The sequence below is a fragment of the Octodon degus genome, unplaced genomic scaffold (genome assembly GCF_000260255.1).
Source record: "Octodon degus isolate 3935 unplaced genomic scaffold, OctDeg1.0 scaffold00039, whole genome shotgun sequence".
Lineage (NCBI taxonomy): Eukaryota > Metazoa > Chordata > Mammalia > Rodentia > Octodontidae > Octodon > Octodon degus.
In genome coordinates this window covers 2,363,086-2,377,717 of record NW_004524615.1, presented here as the reverse complement: position 1 = coordinate 2,377,717, position 14,632 = coordinate 2,363,086, and the positions used below count along the sequence as shown (strand labels likewise).

At 56.3% G+C, this 14,632-nt stretch overlaps 3 long non-coding RNA genes across 3 annotated transcripts; 2 read left to right on the top strand and 1 right to left on the bottom strand.

The window, feature by feature from the left end:
* The first annotated feature begins 897 nt into the window (after window positions 1-897).
* Window positions 898-3,031, top strand: LOC111816761. The gene is made up of 3 exons (XR_002821098.1): window positions 898-2,475; window positions 2,524-2,597; window positions 2,968-3,031. It is a non-coding gene; the product is annotated as an uncharacterized LOC111816761 (long non-coding RNA).
* A 24-nt stretch (window positions 3,032-3,055) lies between these two features.
* Window positions 3,056-6,818, bottom strand: LOC111816762. The gene is made up of 4 exons (XR_002821099.1): window positions 5,716-6,818; window positions 5,225-5,296; window positions 4,836-5,025; window positions 3,056-3,454 (listed from the first exon to the last, which is right to left on the bottom strand). It is a non-coding gene; the product is annotated as an uncharacterized LOC111816762 (long non-coding RNA).
* A 140-nt stretch (window positions 6,819-6,958) lies between these two features.
* On the top strand, window positions 6,959-13,079 carry LOC111816760. The gene is made up of 3 exons (XR_002821097.1): window positions 6,959-7,209; window positions 7,548-9,792; window positions 10,474-13,079. It is a non-coding gene; the product is annotated as an uncharacterized LOC111816760 (long non-coding RNA).
* Window positions 13,080-14,632: the final 1,553 nt, after the last annotated feature.

The following is a 14,632-nucleotide window of genomic DNA, read 5'->3' as shown; positions in this document are numbered from 1 at the left end:
TTTCCAGACCAGAGGTCACTGGGATCAGGGCAGGCGGGGTCACTTTGGACGTCATCACAATTAGGAGCTCTCCATAGAAAACCAGCCAGCACTTTTAGAACTGTGGCCTCAGAGTGGCCGTGACTGGCAAGACGTGGCCAGCAGAGGCCTCCATGGCCCAGGCTCAGGGCCAGGCAGGTCACGCCCATGGGGCTACCAGCCCCTGGCTCCTCCCACAGCCACTGAGAGGAGGGCAGGGCACGTGGAAGGGACACGCCCTGTGCTTATGGACAGCTCTCCCTCGTCTCTCACAGAGGAAGCCCAGTTTCCCGACACACCTGGGCTCTGCTCCCACCTCGATCCTCCTCTCCACAGAGCGTTCGATTTCTGTTGCAGAGCAGAACAAGAATGGAAACCCCAAGGCGCTCTTGTGTGAGGCTGGGACACTTCTACATGTTCTCGGGGATTGCTCCACAGGTATCTGATCAATCTTGAAAGCAACTGAATGTGGAAGGGTGCATCCTGCTTCGCCACCCAAGTCCAGCTCTCTGGACCACAGAGGCAGATGACCACAACACAGCAAGCTCCACAGGCCTTCAAGGGGTGGAATGTGCCATCCAGCATGGAGCCATGGCGGAGCCAGGAAGTTTCCCCTCCAGGGCACTGGAGAATTTGCTCACTACAAGCAGAAGGGGCAAGGGCAGCAAAGCCACTCCTGGGGATTCCAAAGGGTTTTCTTAATTTCCATTTTTATTAGGACACATCTGTAGTAGCAAGTGACTACTTTTCTTGTGGGGAGCTGCTGCATGTGCACAACACATCCGAACTCTTACTTCCTTTCCCCTCCTCTCCATCCCCATTTCCTTCTTCTCTAGGCCACATCCCTCTCCCAGAAGAAGTCCTTAGACAGCAGCTGTGACCTCGGTTCCCGTGATGGCTGTGCTCGCACGCGCACGTGGACACTGCCATCACACTGAGCTCCGCCTGGGCTCACAGGAAGCTGTCTCTCATGGACTCACAGCTCTCTCCACCAAATGGGGAGAAGCTTGCTCCACAGACAGAAGTGTTAGTCTTAGTACATGGTCAGCCCACCCAGGTAGCCCACAGGATGGGATGCGTCCTTCCCCTGCGCCAGGCAGGCAAATGTCAGCCCTGCGGTCTACTCAGCACCCTCGGGACCATCTACTTCCTTCTCTATAATAGTGACAAAGTAGACCCAGCCACCTTACCTGGTGTTGTACCGTTAAATGAGGAGGGGACACAGTGCTGGCTCACAGGGGCCACCGGGCAGAGGGTGCTACTGAGTGTCCTAAGGAGCCCAGGCCTTCCCTCTGAGGAAAGGTTGGCAAATCCATGATCCCCTCTCAGGGAGAGCGAGGAAATGGGCTGCCTGCTGAACGTGAACTTGCTCTGGCTACAGTCAGCGAGCCCTTAAATTCCATTTCATCAGGGCGCAGGAGTCTGGGTTGGTCCAAGAGTCTGGCCTCCTGGTCCAGGTGTGTCACAGGGAGCCTTCAGTGACATGTGAGCAGCAGCTCCAGCAGGCCGAGTGAAAGGGCCCTCCAGAAGGAAGGCTCCCAAGGCGGACACCCCCAACCGTCCAATGAGAAACGCACACAGGTGCTTCCAGGAGGAAAGTCCCAGGGTTCCCTGAGTTCGTCCTCACCCCTCCAGGGCAGGGGATGGCATTCCACTTCCCAGACACTCCGCACGGGCTGCTAGCGCAGACCATTTGTCAGAGGGTCAGGTCCACGATGTAGAAATCGCAGATCCATATTCACAATCAGTGAGAAGTTTAGGCAAAGCCTTGGCTGAGTAATTTCTCTTCTGCAGATGGGAGGGATGATCCTTTCCAACAAAGGGAATGGAGCGGGGCTGTGTGGCCACAGCTGAGCCCGGCCATGCCCCCTGCCCACTGATATCACTCTCCGTGGACATGCCACCCTGTGAGCACAGCTCGCCAGCTTTCCCTTGAACAAAAGGCGACTGCTGGGCCACCTCTCAGGCTCTGGAAGATGAATGGACCCGTCACTTGGAAGGTTTCAGACTCTGACAAGCAGAAGGGTTGGTTTGGAAAAGCAATTGCAGAGAGCGGTATAATTATAACACAGACGCATGTGGGGCTCGCTCCAAGCTCATTTCCAAACCTAATGGGTTTTTCTAACAATAACATGCCTCCAAAAGGGATGCGCTACAAGGAGATGTGTGCAATGGGTGTGTTGCCCGTCCAGTCAAAAATAACCTGGCAGTCATTTGCAAGCAGGACGTGGCCCTTCCTGACAATGAAAACAAGCATGTCCATGCCAGTGGCCAAAGTTTTGAGATTATTAAGTCACTATGGTGACCTGAGCTGTGGTTAGAAGCACCCGGAGGACGGAGGCTCCCTGCAGAACTCCGAGGCTACTTGCTGAAACGAGGCATCTGTGTGTTGTTATGGGCAGAACTGTGGTACATGGACACTCCAGCCCCTCAGATCATGACTAGGCCAGAAAGAAGGTTGTTACAGATGTGCTTAGTTGAGACAGGTCACAGTGGAGCTGGGAGCCCTGCTCCAGCAGTGCTGCCGTCCTCATCTTTAAAGGTCTGGTGGAGACGCACATGGAGAAGACTACGTGAAGGTAGTGGTACAGACTGTAGCGGCACTTCTCCCAGCCTGGGGTCAGCAGGGATGGCTGCCATCATGAGAAACCAAAGAAGCCAGGCGGATGCTTCTGGTCTCAGAGGGGAGGGCTGGGTGATGTCTTGTCCTCAGAGTTTTAGCTGCCAGGATGGTGAGACAATGAATTCCGCTGTCCTGAGCTACCCGATGCATGCTGCTTTGTCATACGTGTGCGCAGACATGGGACCAGCCACTGGATCTGGGGTCTAGACGGTGGATGTGGGTGGGTGCATGCCGGTGCCCCCAGCAGGGTACTGTGGGAAGAGGAGGGGGATGCTGCATCGACCTTGTGGCCCATCAGAGTCTTCTGGGACATCATGTCTCCGCAGATTCTTCCTGCCCCACAGCCCGCCTCCGTGGTGGGATGAAGCTTCCAGCTCTTCCAGCTATCAGAGTCTGCAGGGTATATACCAGCATCCGGCCGTCACTCCCTCAGCTACCTGGGAGCCCATGGCAGGAGTTCTGATCCTCTCTGCCTCCTCCTTTCAATGTCCCCAGACAGCGAGCACCATCGACCCCTGATGTCCCTCTCTTCTCCATCCAAACATGCGATAAGGGAGCTGGCAGTGTGAGGCTCTGGGAGAGGCACCTGCGAGAACCCAGGCTCTTGACGGCGTGTACACCACTCATGGCTCCCGCAGAAGGGCTTTGCTGCAGGCCTGGCCCTGCTGTCATGAATGCAGCTCTGGTTGGATCCACGCAGGTGCACCCCTTAAGGTATCAGCGTGTTCCTCTCTTGCCACTTGAATGTCAACAGGGTATCATGGCTTCTATTTAGATGTCTGCTACAGTTTTGTGTGATTGATCGGGGGACTTCTGCAAGGTTACCGGATTTTGGGGAGGTATGGTTGACATGCTATTCATGAGGGTTGGAGGACAGCAGCTGGTCCCTCATGGCTCAGCCTGAAAGACTCTCCCCAACCCCAGCCCCTCCCCTTCTCCCCATCCCGGGCTCCTCCCCTTCTCCCCATCCCCAGCTCCTCCCCTTCCTCCCATTTCCGGCTCCTCCCCTTCTCCCCAACCCCGGCTCCTCCCTTTCTCCGTGCTTCCTGCTTCCTGTCCAGCGAGCCTCGAGCAGCTCTCCTCCACCAGGCCTCTCCACCGTGCTGCCATGCCTCAGAGCAGGCTGGCTATGGCCTGAAACCTCCACAGTCCATAACCAAGATCGATCCTTCCTGCTTTAAGTCACGGGTGTTGGTTATTCTGCCCCAGTGACAGTTAAAAGGACTGAGACACAGCGTCTGGTGGAAGGTGACTTGGCCCACCTATGCCCAGTCTGCCGGTCCTGGCCTTATGACAGGAGAGATGCACATCAGCGAAAGCCACAGGTTAAGACGGTGCTCGGAGAAGCAATGGGGGTCACAGACACGGGTCACTCCACTTCACCAAAGGCAAGACATACGCAGGACTCCCACAGCCAGGGCCTTGCAGACACAGTGTCAGAGGAGCAGCCCCTCCAGCTCCTGCATGGAACTGGGGTGCACTGTATCTGGACAGATCATGGATGCTTTTTTTCTGACCCCCTTTTCTTTATGCCACACTTGGGTCTCACCTGCATGTCCCTTAGGGCACCACAGCATGCACAGTGGTGGTGAAGACTCACTTACCAGGGCAGGGTTTAGGAAAAGCAGCAGGGTCCAGTGCCAGGCCCAGGGCCAGAAGCCCCAGGCCTAGGGTTGGGGGGTGCCCGTGGCCCCTAGAGGATGGCCTGATAGCAGGATCTGTGGCTTCCCCAGAGCCACAGGAGGGACAGGAAGACCCTCTGACCTGGTCCCCCTGCTTCTCCTTCCCACTGCCTGGCCTTACAAGAGCAGGACCAGGAGTCTGGGCACAGACTTTGGCTACTCTGCAGGGACACAGGGCAGGTGTGGGGACTTGCAGAGGTCTGCAGGGACAAGTTCCAGGTGTATCAGTCAGCTTTCCTATTGCCGAGACAACACCTATCACCCGCAACTTGGAGGAAGGAGGTTTAATGTGGCTCACAGTCGGCTAGCTCCAAGGCAGGAGCATCACAGGGAAAGAGTGTGGAGGCGCGAAGCTGCTCTCCTTACGGCAGCCAGGAAGCGAAGCTGAGGACAGCCCCAGAGAGGAGCAGCAGACGTGGACAACACGGTCAGCTCCATGACTACCCAGGCACTCTGGCCCTGTGCCCCACCAACATCCTGAGAAGATCCCAAACCCCAGGCTGTCACGTTACCATTGCTGGTCACCGGGAAACTCCCAGCCCTTTGGAGACGATATGAGGGCCGGGAGTGGGGCTGCAGGAAGCCTCACACACTGTGCCCTGCCCACTCTGGGATGTGGAGCTCTGAGGAGAGGCCCACAGAACACCATAGCCAAGTTCCTTGGTGACCACAGGACCCTTGGGGCCAGGGCAGGGGACACCTCTGTAGAAAGGGACATGGAAGAGGCAGCCCTTCAGGTTTCTCCCAATGGCCCCAGGAAAAAGCAAATAGAGAACCCCACTCCTGCCTCGATGGGTCCCACAGGCAGAGGACACCATTGGGCCGGAGAGCAGAGACCCCTTCCTGTTACAACCACCGTCCACCTGTGGCTTTCAGTGTCCAGCACTGGAGGTCTCCTCACCTCTGCCCGGCTGCCTTTCCAGCATGGCGAGGCTCAAGGCCCCTTCACAGTGGATTTTGATGCCTGTTCCAACTGCTTGTTTTTGAGATTGTTCCCGTCAGAGGACATGAAAGAGAAAATTGGGAGTAGGACCTCACTGAAGAGCAGCTACGGAGGAGACTCTGCCCTTGCAGCCACCTGGGGCCACGCGAGCCGTGTTCTTCCCTGGATTGTTGGGGTGGCCTGGGAAGGAGGTCTGCCCTGCAGGAGCAGGCAGCCCAGCTCCCCAGAGGGGGCAGAATGCTTACTGCTAATAAGGACCCTTTGCAGCACCCACTTACAGATGCCCAAGCTTCCGGCTGCTGCGCCGCCACAACACAAAGCAGACACGCAGGAGGTAGGGACAGACACGGGGGCTCCTCTGCCTGCTGTTTCACAGCACACAGCAGGGACCTTTTAGGGAAACACTGGTGATGGGGATGTGAGGGACATGCACATGCACACTCACTCACCTTTGATGAAAACCCTGGCCAGACTGATGTAAGAAATATTCCCAGCATGCACCAGGGAATGGCGCATCGTCCACCTCCCAGGACACTGCCCTGTGTCTCCTGCCTTGTGTTTCTCAAGGAACTGGCTCAATAGTATGTAAGTAAAGGAGAGAGGGCATTGGAGGGAAAGCCAGGCAGGAAGTGAATCTTAAATAGTGGGAAAAAGCTTTGTTTCTACATCTAGAAAGTTGAACACAATTATCAGCATGATGGTGGAAGCCTGAGGATCACATGACCCTATCTCTCTATCCAGACTGTGTAATCAAACTTCAGCCTCACGCAGCACCGACATCTTTGAGGTAGCAAGCAGGCACCACTGCTGCTGAGTCACGGCTGGGCGGCTGCGTGCTCAGCCAAAGCCAGCTGCGGGCGTCTGTTCTCACACTTGGCTGGACCGTGTGAAGGTCACTCGGTGCGAAGGTCATAGGATTGGCACAGAGTGGGGAAGAGAGAGGAAGACTCAGGCTCCAGAGCTAGACCTCCGCTCTGGTCCACCGGGGCCCTGTCCGTCCAGGGTGAGGCACGAGCCTTGCCCAGGGTACACCAGATCTGCCACTTGTCATTCAAAAGATCTGTAAAGATGGCCCTGTTTCAAAAATGAGTTTCAACATAGTTTCAAGATGGGGTTCTTAATTTTCCACTTTTGTTAAGTAAGAAGCACCATTTCCTGTGCAACTGGGTCCAACAGAACAATGCCATCTGGGAAGGGTGGGTGCAGAGACACGGGGATCTGTCGTGAACGACTTGGGCACAAACCAGCCTTCTGTGTTTGCCTTTCTCTTTGCTGTGCTCCTGAGAAACAGACTGGGAAGGTGAAAAAACGTGATGTCCCAACTGCCCTCTGCACCGCTCACCTACAGCCGCCAAGAGCAGGAAACACCACGCAAGTCTGAGTGCTGTCATGAGACCGTGACTCTGACGTCAGAAACCACACGCTGGGAGGACCTGCACTGCTAGTCAGGGCCTGGGCCTGCAATGGTCAGCATGGCCCCTGCTGGCCTGGGATGAGTCACGCTAGCCTCAGTGCCACCTGACCCAGCATGACAGATGGCAGGCCCTGCTGGACACCAGTGCCCTGCACCGGCCTATTTAGGAAGTGGTTTTCTAGTGATGAGGGTTGGCTTCCCTGGAACATTGTGTCACGGGAGCCATCCGGGTCACATACAGCATGGGGACATGGTTGCCATGTATTTATAACCGGCTCACAGGCAACAGCACAGCTGCAGGGATCTTTGGATCCTCCCAGAAGCCAGCAGCTGTCACCAGCACTGGAGCTGGGCCAAGTGAAAGACCCTGGCGATTACTCTGTGACCCACACTCAGGGACCCAAGCCCACTCTGCTCGGCACATGACACAGGTCAACTGACCTGTCCTCACCCCCACACGGCTTCAGAGGTGGGAGAGCTCAGGCCAAATGGAGGAAATCATTGTCTAGCCCTTCGGAACGCAGTCCAGGTCAGTGGAGTGCAGACCTGTGTGTGGCTGCTGGCCTTGGTGACTCAGGCAGCCTGGGGTGCCCTCCATGGGACACTGGGTTTTGCCAGTCAGTACAGGCTGGGCTCAGAGCAGCCTCCTGTCCTGTAATAGTAGCTGGGGCTCCAATCAAGATAGGTAGAAAGGCCAGGAGGGATGATCGGAATTTCAGAATTGTTCTGGCCGTTGGCAAACCCCTGACCTAATGAGGAACTGCACACACACACAGAGCAAGCACTGTAGCTTTCGGCACAGGGAGAGGTCAGAGGAGCTCCAAGCCCCGACCTCGCTTTCACCTGCACTGCCCTACTGTGTAACAGAATATAAACCCTCAGGGAGGGCTGCGCTGTGCACCGGGAGTGGAATTACGTACCTGGATTCTCAAACAGCCACCAGAGCCCCGTGCCCTTCCTGGTCCTGGTCTTAGGTCTGAACACCCATAACCAGGTAGGCCGCCAGACCAGGAAAATCTACACTCCTAAGGGCACTGCAGCCTCAGGGCACAATAGCTGAAGCCCTTTCCCTGCCAGGAAATGACTCCCAGTTCCTAAGGTCTCACAGACCCAGTGGCCTGTACCCTGGACTCCGGCCGGGGCTGTCCAGCCTTGACACCTGCAGGAGGACTGTATGGTGTGCAGCGGAGCTCAGCCCCAAGCCCAGCTCAGCGGTTTGCTCTGGACACAGCCACCAGCCAGGTAGGCGACCTGAAGACAGCAGAACCACTGCCCACTTGAAGAGACCCCAAGCCCTGTGCACTGCAGTGCGTCTGTCTCTGTCCCTGGCCCTGTCACTCCCTCCCTCGCTCCCTCACCCCCTCAACCCCACTCTCCAGTTAAGCCCACGCTTCACATTTCTACCTACTCAACCCTTTTGTGCCTCTTAGCATCTTGTCCTGAGAATTATCCTGTACTGGGCAAGAGTGAAGCCCACTTTAATTCCGCAACTTATTTCTGCAAGGAGGTGGGCTTAGAAACCTTCTCAGACCTTGTCCGAGACCTGCGGACACCTGAAGGTTCGCGGGGAGCCAGCAAGGGCCTGTCCCAGCTCCCCACATCTCCTGGCTTCCAGGCCAGCTCCCTGGCCCTGCCCCCGCGCTGCCACCCCGCGCTGCCTCCTCCTCCACCCTGCACCTCTCGGGAGCCGCGCACAGAGGAGGGCTGGGCCCCGGCAGGGGGACGGGTGGGGAGCCGGGCTTTCCGAGCTTTGGGCAGCTCCCTTTCAGCGGCACCTCCACGCAGCTCCGAACGTGGTCGCCAGCCGCGGGCATCACCCAGAGAGGTTGTGAAACCGGGCGGCCCGACCTGAGCGCCCGCCTGGGGCCGTCAGAGCGGCAGGCGGGGGACCCACACCCCACTCCACGCAGAGCTCTCAAGGGCGCCCGCCACCCTCCGCTGCGGCACGGCGCGGACCCCAGGACTCGGCACGCAGAGGACGGGGCGCCCCCTGCAGCTCGTCTTAGGGACTTCCGGTTTCCAACCAGCGGGTGCCCGGGTCTGAAGTTCTCGTCAGCTTCTCGGGACCGAGTCAGAACCGCGAGGGAAAAGACACCTCCGCGGGCGTGGGCGCGGGATCACGGAAGCGGCTCCACGCGCAGAACCAGGCGCTTCCGGGGCGCGGGCGAGGGTCCTCGGTGAGTCAGCGCCGCCCGCGCCCGGCGTTCGGTCCGTGCCCGCCGCTATTCCGGGCGAGCAGCGGTGGAGGTGCGGGCGGAGGCGGCTCCGGAAGCGCGGCCACGCGAGGCTGCCGAGGTGACGCGGAGCTCCGGCTGCGTGGACCTGCGCGTGGCGCGCGAGGAGCCCGGGGATCGCCTGGGGACAGCGACTGCGCGCGGGCTACCCAGGAAACCAGGCCTGGCGGGGCACCCACGGAACCCAGGGCGAACCTCCACGGCTTTCTGTGGGCGCCAGGACGGGGATCCCGGGGCGCTGCCGCGGAGCCAGCCCCAGGGCCAGGGAGAACCGGCCTGCAGAGTGGCGGGGATGGTGCTGGGCCAGCCGCCCTCGGGCCACCGCCCGGCACCTGTGCAAGTCACACCCGTGGAGTGTGTCTACGCCTGTGTAGTATGTCCACACCCAAGAACGCAGGTGATCTGGTGACGGGCCCACTGCAGGAGTCCTGCACTCGTGGTGAGCTTAGAGCAGAATCTTGCCATGGGCAGACGCAGAAAGCGCAAGTGAGAAGGGTCCAGAGCAAGGGGCTCAAACAGTAAAGCTCTCTAGGAGCTGCTGACTAGGCTGTGAGAGATTCTGGTACCCCCCGCCCGCGCCCCATCTCCTCATCCTGCCTCCCCCACACCCGTAGGGGGACGAGTGTGATCGCTTTGTCTCTGAGGGATCAGATCAGAAGTCATGCGGCGGCCATAGGGCAGGCTGCATGCACTTTGGACAGCTTCTGACCTCCATCCTGTGTCACCTTCCTCCACCACACCGACTTGGAGACGAGCCCTGGGAAGGGCAGCATAGCCAAGCGATCAGAAGAGAAAGACCAGCCTGGAGCCGCACCTGGGCACTCCTCCTTATCAGTCCCGCTTGCGGTGCTTGTTGTTCCATTCTTTGTGGGAAGAAGGTGATTTCTTACTTTGCTCTTCATTTATAATTTGAGTTTCTCATAGAAGAAACCACATGATATTAAGCTTGTGTGTCCGATTTATTTCACTCAACATTGTGGTCTCAAGGTCGTTTACTTAAGAGTGTCTCAAGTTAATTTTGGTGGCAGAGCGGTTCTCCAGTGTGTGTAAACAGCACACCCTTTATCCACCCATCTGCTGATGGACAGAGGCTGCTCCTGGACTCGGCTGCCTCGAGCTGAGCTGCTAGGAGCATGGGTGTACGTGGGCCACTGTCCTGTGAGGTCCACAGCTCTGTTGAGAATGGACCCAACGGGGAAAGTGGGTCAAATGGAATTTCTAGTTTTAATTTCTTGAGAATCTCCACACTGATTTCCATTGTCAACATAGCAGTTCAGATTGTTGCCAGCAGTGTAGGAGGGTTCTTTAGCCCCACAGCCTCTCCAGCATCTTTTATTATTTGACTTCTTGATGATAACCAATATTTCTGCAGTCAGACAGAATCTCAGTGTTGTTTTAATTTGCATTTCTTTAGTAGCCAGTAATGGTGAGCATTTCTTCGTGGATTTATTGGCCATCTGCTCTTCTGTCCATCCACTTTGCTTCCCCAGTTTTTGATTGCGTCTTTTATTTTTGGAGCGCTGCCCACTTAAACTAATTTTTTAAGTTCTTTATTCTAGATGTGAATCCTCTGTCTGAAGAATCACTGAAAAAATACTTCTGCAAACATTTTGGATACATCTCTTACATCTGGATACAGAGATATTTGGATAAGATGGAATTAAGGAGATTGAAGATATAAATTATGGTCAGGCGTGGTGGTGCACGCTTGTGATCCCAGGACCGTGGAGGGCTGAGGCAGGGAGTTTTCAGCAAGCTCCATCGGGCACCTTAGACCCTCCCTGTCTCAAAATGAAATAAGACAAAGTACAGCTCAGTGCAAGGACTCTGGGTGCAATATTCAAAGCCATATATAAATAGATATATGAGCTATGAAAAATATGTTTGTAACAAAACCCCCAAACCTTACCTCTTTACTCTGCTGGACCCTTTGAGCACTTTTCACATTACAGGGAGGCCGCACAAAAACCACACACCTTCTTGCATTACAGAAATTAAGTCTGGGGAATGTTTGTTGTACAAGGCGAATGCGTTTGGGCCCAGAACCCTGCTCACGATACTATAGACAGACGTGTCAGTGCGGATACATAAAGGCACAGAAAATAGTCCATGGCTACAAACCCTGCCTAGGGAGGGCTGTGCAGGGCCCAGTGCAGGTGGGCTTTGGGGGTCCTGGGTGCAGAGGGGCCCTGTGCACCCTTCCTTGTGCGTAGTCCTTCTTCCATCTCCCACTCATCTTCAAGGGGGCATTAGAAGAAAGGATCAGCGGTGATGTCATTTATAACCCAACTGCCAAAACCCACCGTTGCATAACTGCAGTATGATCAAAATACATGGTTATAGCTTAAAGGTTTTTACATGGATGATAGTCAAAGACACATTGCCATGAATCCCCCCTCACAGGCCCCTCACGTGGAGTACCTATCCCATCCTTCTGGCCACCGTCTGAAGCAGTTCTGGAGCTCTCTTTTGTCGTGGTCTTAATGAGATGTGGTCAAAACTAAGATGAACAGTGCTGCTGACAGCAGTCAGGCTCATAAAAACCTGCATCTGAACCCTGTCTGTCCCATTCCTGAGTGCAGCCAGCGGTCCTGGGACCAGAGAGATCTGGATCTGGATGGGCTGAGCGGCTCAGCTCGAGGGTTGAGATGTGTGAACTGATGGTGTTTGGCGAGATCACGAGCCAGTCTGTGTGCCCTCCACGGGATGGTGTCCCACAGCACAGCGGCACACAGAAGAGCTGCCAGGTGGCTGTGAGGACAGACGAGCCCTCGTGTGCTGGTGAACCAACCAGGGGCTTCCAAAGCACCCAGGCTTCAGAAAGAGAGTAAGCAAGCTTAAAAGGAGCAAAGTTCAACTACTTGTTCCTCTCTGTGCATCTGCACTGTCCTGATTAGAATCGTCACACTAGGTCCTTTTCTACTGGACACATAGCTCAGTGGTGTGGGGCTTCCTAGCGAAGAAGAAGCAAAGCAAAACGAAATGAAACGAGTCCGCTCGATGGTTCTAAGCTGCTGTGGTGGTTGCTGTCTTCCCCAGTGGAGCAGAGCAGGTGCACCCCAGCCCTTTTCTCCTACTAAAAGCATAGAGCAGCCACTAGGGGACCAGAGAAGGTTGCTGTGGCAGCAGGATTGAAGGCTGGGATGTGGCTTGTCCCCCAAGAGTTCACCTGCTGTTGGATGCTTGGTCCCCAATGCGGCAATGCTGGGAAGTGGTGGAGTGTCGAAGACACAGGTCCTGCAGGGAGGTGACAAGACCCCCGGGCCTCGCCCTCAGCAGGGATTGATGCTGGATTCAGATCTCGTTCCAGCAAGAATGGGTTGTTAGGACAAGGACGAGCCTGACCCTGAATCTCCCCGGCTTCCTGTCCCGCCCTGCCACCCCTTGCTGTGTGTGGCACATGCTCCCACCCTCTGTGGAGGACACCTGGACAAGCCCCTGCATGAGGAGCAGGAGTCCGCCTTGCAGCTGAGCCGGACCCTGTTTCCACACACTCACGTGCACAGAGTTGGCTAGGACTTTTTCTGATCTCCCAGCTGGCTCTAAGCAGTGCCGATCAGTCCAGCCATGGTGTAGTCTGAAGCAAGGTCACCAGGCAGCGATGCTCCTCCCTGTCACTCCCAGAAGCATGTGTGAGCCGGGCAGGAAGGAGAGCTGGGCTCCACGCTGTCAGCTGGGCCTGGCCCTCAAGACAGAGACTATGACAGCTCAGGGTGTAAAAGCACCGCACATCAGCACTGAAGCGCCCACTCCAGGACGGGAGACGCTGCCTTGAATGGCGCGTACAGGCTGCTCCCTCTATGCACCTATCCCTGCACGATGCACAGGTGCCTTCAGGCCTCCCGCCTGCCGCAGCGAGGTGCTCATCCCCGAGCCACTCCCCTCTTGACACCCCAGGCTCGTCATGAGTCCTGGCCTTCGCCAGGCAGCCATTGCCCTAGCTGGACTCAGGGCCCCCGGGACCCCCCAACTCCAAACACACCCAGTGCCTTCTTTCTTACCTCACGACACTGCCAACGCTGCTGGCAGGAGATTGGAATTAACTCCCTAGGATTCCACTCACCGTCCCATGAGGCTACAGCAACCAGCCTCCCAGGCTCGGCAAGGACCCGGGCAAGCTCGCCCTCAATACACTCCTACAAAGTGGTGAAGCTTGTTCTAAGCACCACACATATTTTAAAAATTCAACAGATCATAGATCCCACACATGTACACCCAACTGATTTCTGATGAAGTTGTCCAAGATTATTCCATGGGGAAAGACAGGCTTTATTGAGTTACCCTGGAAAAACTGGATACTCACAAGCAGAAAAGCTTAAGGGACACCTGCCCAGTTAGGATTCTCAGATGTCACCACACAGGAAAAGCCTGTGGTGGCTCAGATATACTACAGCGTACCCCCAAGAGACCCCATGGGTGGCAGGGAGGGAAGTAAAGTGCCTGTCACACAAAGGTGATGACAACAGGGCTGTGGCCTTGCTGGGGAGAGCAGGTCTCCAAGGCGTGACCCTGGGACAACACCTGGTTGGAATCCTGCCCCCCTGGAGCTCCTCGGCTTCCTGACAGCCACAGGGTGAGCCTCCTTCCTCCACCACACACTTCCGCTGCGATGCCTGCCCAGCCCGGGACACAGATGCAATGCCTTGGCCAAACACAGGCCTAAAGCCTCGGAAGCCATGAGCCAAGCCCAACCCTTCCTCCCAGAAGTGTCTTTCCTCAGCGTGTGGGCTTGCTGAAGACAATGTGGAGCCGTCACCCCCAGGGGGTTGCTGGCGGCTGCTCTGAGCACCTCTGGCTTGTGGTACTATCATCTATAGGCACGGCACAGTTCCACAGTTCGTAGAACTTTGCAACCAAATAAGTCACTTTTACTGTATGTTAATTTTAAATGCACAGAACTTCCACAGGAATGGAGAAAATGTACAGGCTCTGCGTGCTGGGCTTCACGTGACCCCCTTATTCTTTCCTTTATGTCCAATTATGCATAGAATAATTTATGAAAAATCGGACACACAGAAGCAGAATGCACCGGACATCGCTGCACAGGGATAGCCACATCCGTAGGAGCCTAGCGCAGGGAGGGCAGCTGACCAGCGCCCACCAAGGGCACCAAGGAGCCTCCGCCACATGGGGATGCGTGCCCTGACCCAGGCAGACTGTGTGCACCTGTGACCCCCTCCGCCTCCTGCTGTCACCTCTGCACACCAGCCAGCGTGTGACCTCACATGTGTGCTTTTGTCCATCCCTACCGGGCTGTGTTCCCGAGTCTGTCCTTTCTTCACTGTCACGCCTGGATGTGGGATGCTGCTTCCTCCTGGCTCTGTTGTGTCTGCGTGGCCTGACCTGGCTCATCCTGTGCTGCTCAGCCGGGACCTGGCTTCGCCACCCACGTGCTGAAGGTTCACATCCACCTGCTTCACGTTGTGTTGCACGAAACATTCTGCATCAGTGCTGGCTGCGTTGGGTCCCTAGTGACACTGTGTCATCCTGACTCTGTGTGGCATGCCCGCTTGGGATCCCATCTCACCCTGGTTCTGTATCAGGTTCTGCTTCACCATGGCACTGAGGTATTGTCGCATGTTACCTGTGTCACCCGTGTGTGACTGTGTCATCCTGTCAGGCGTCTGCTGTGTCCTGCCTCGTCCTCTATCGTGTGTTCATGTGATCCTGTCTCACCCTTGCTTTGTGCCCTCATGCGTCACTGTACCTCATCCTGGT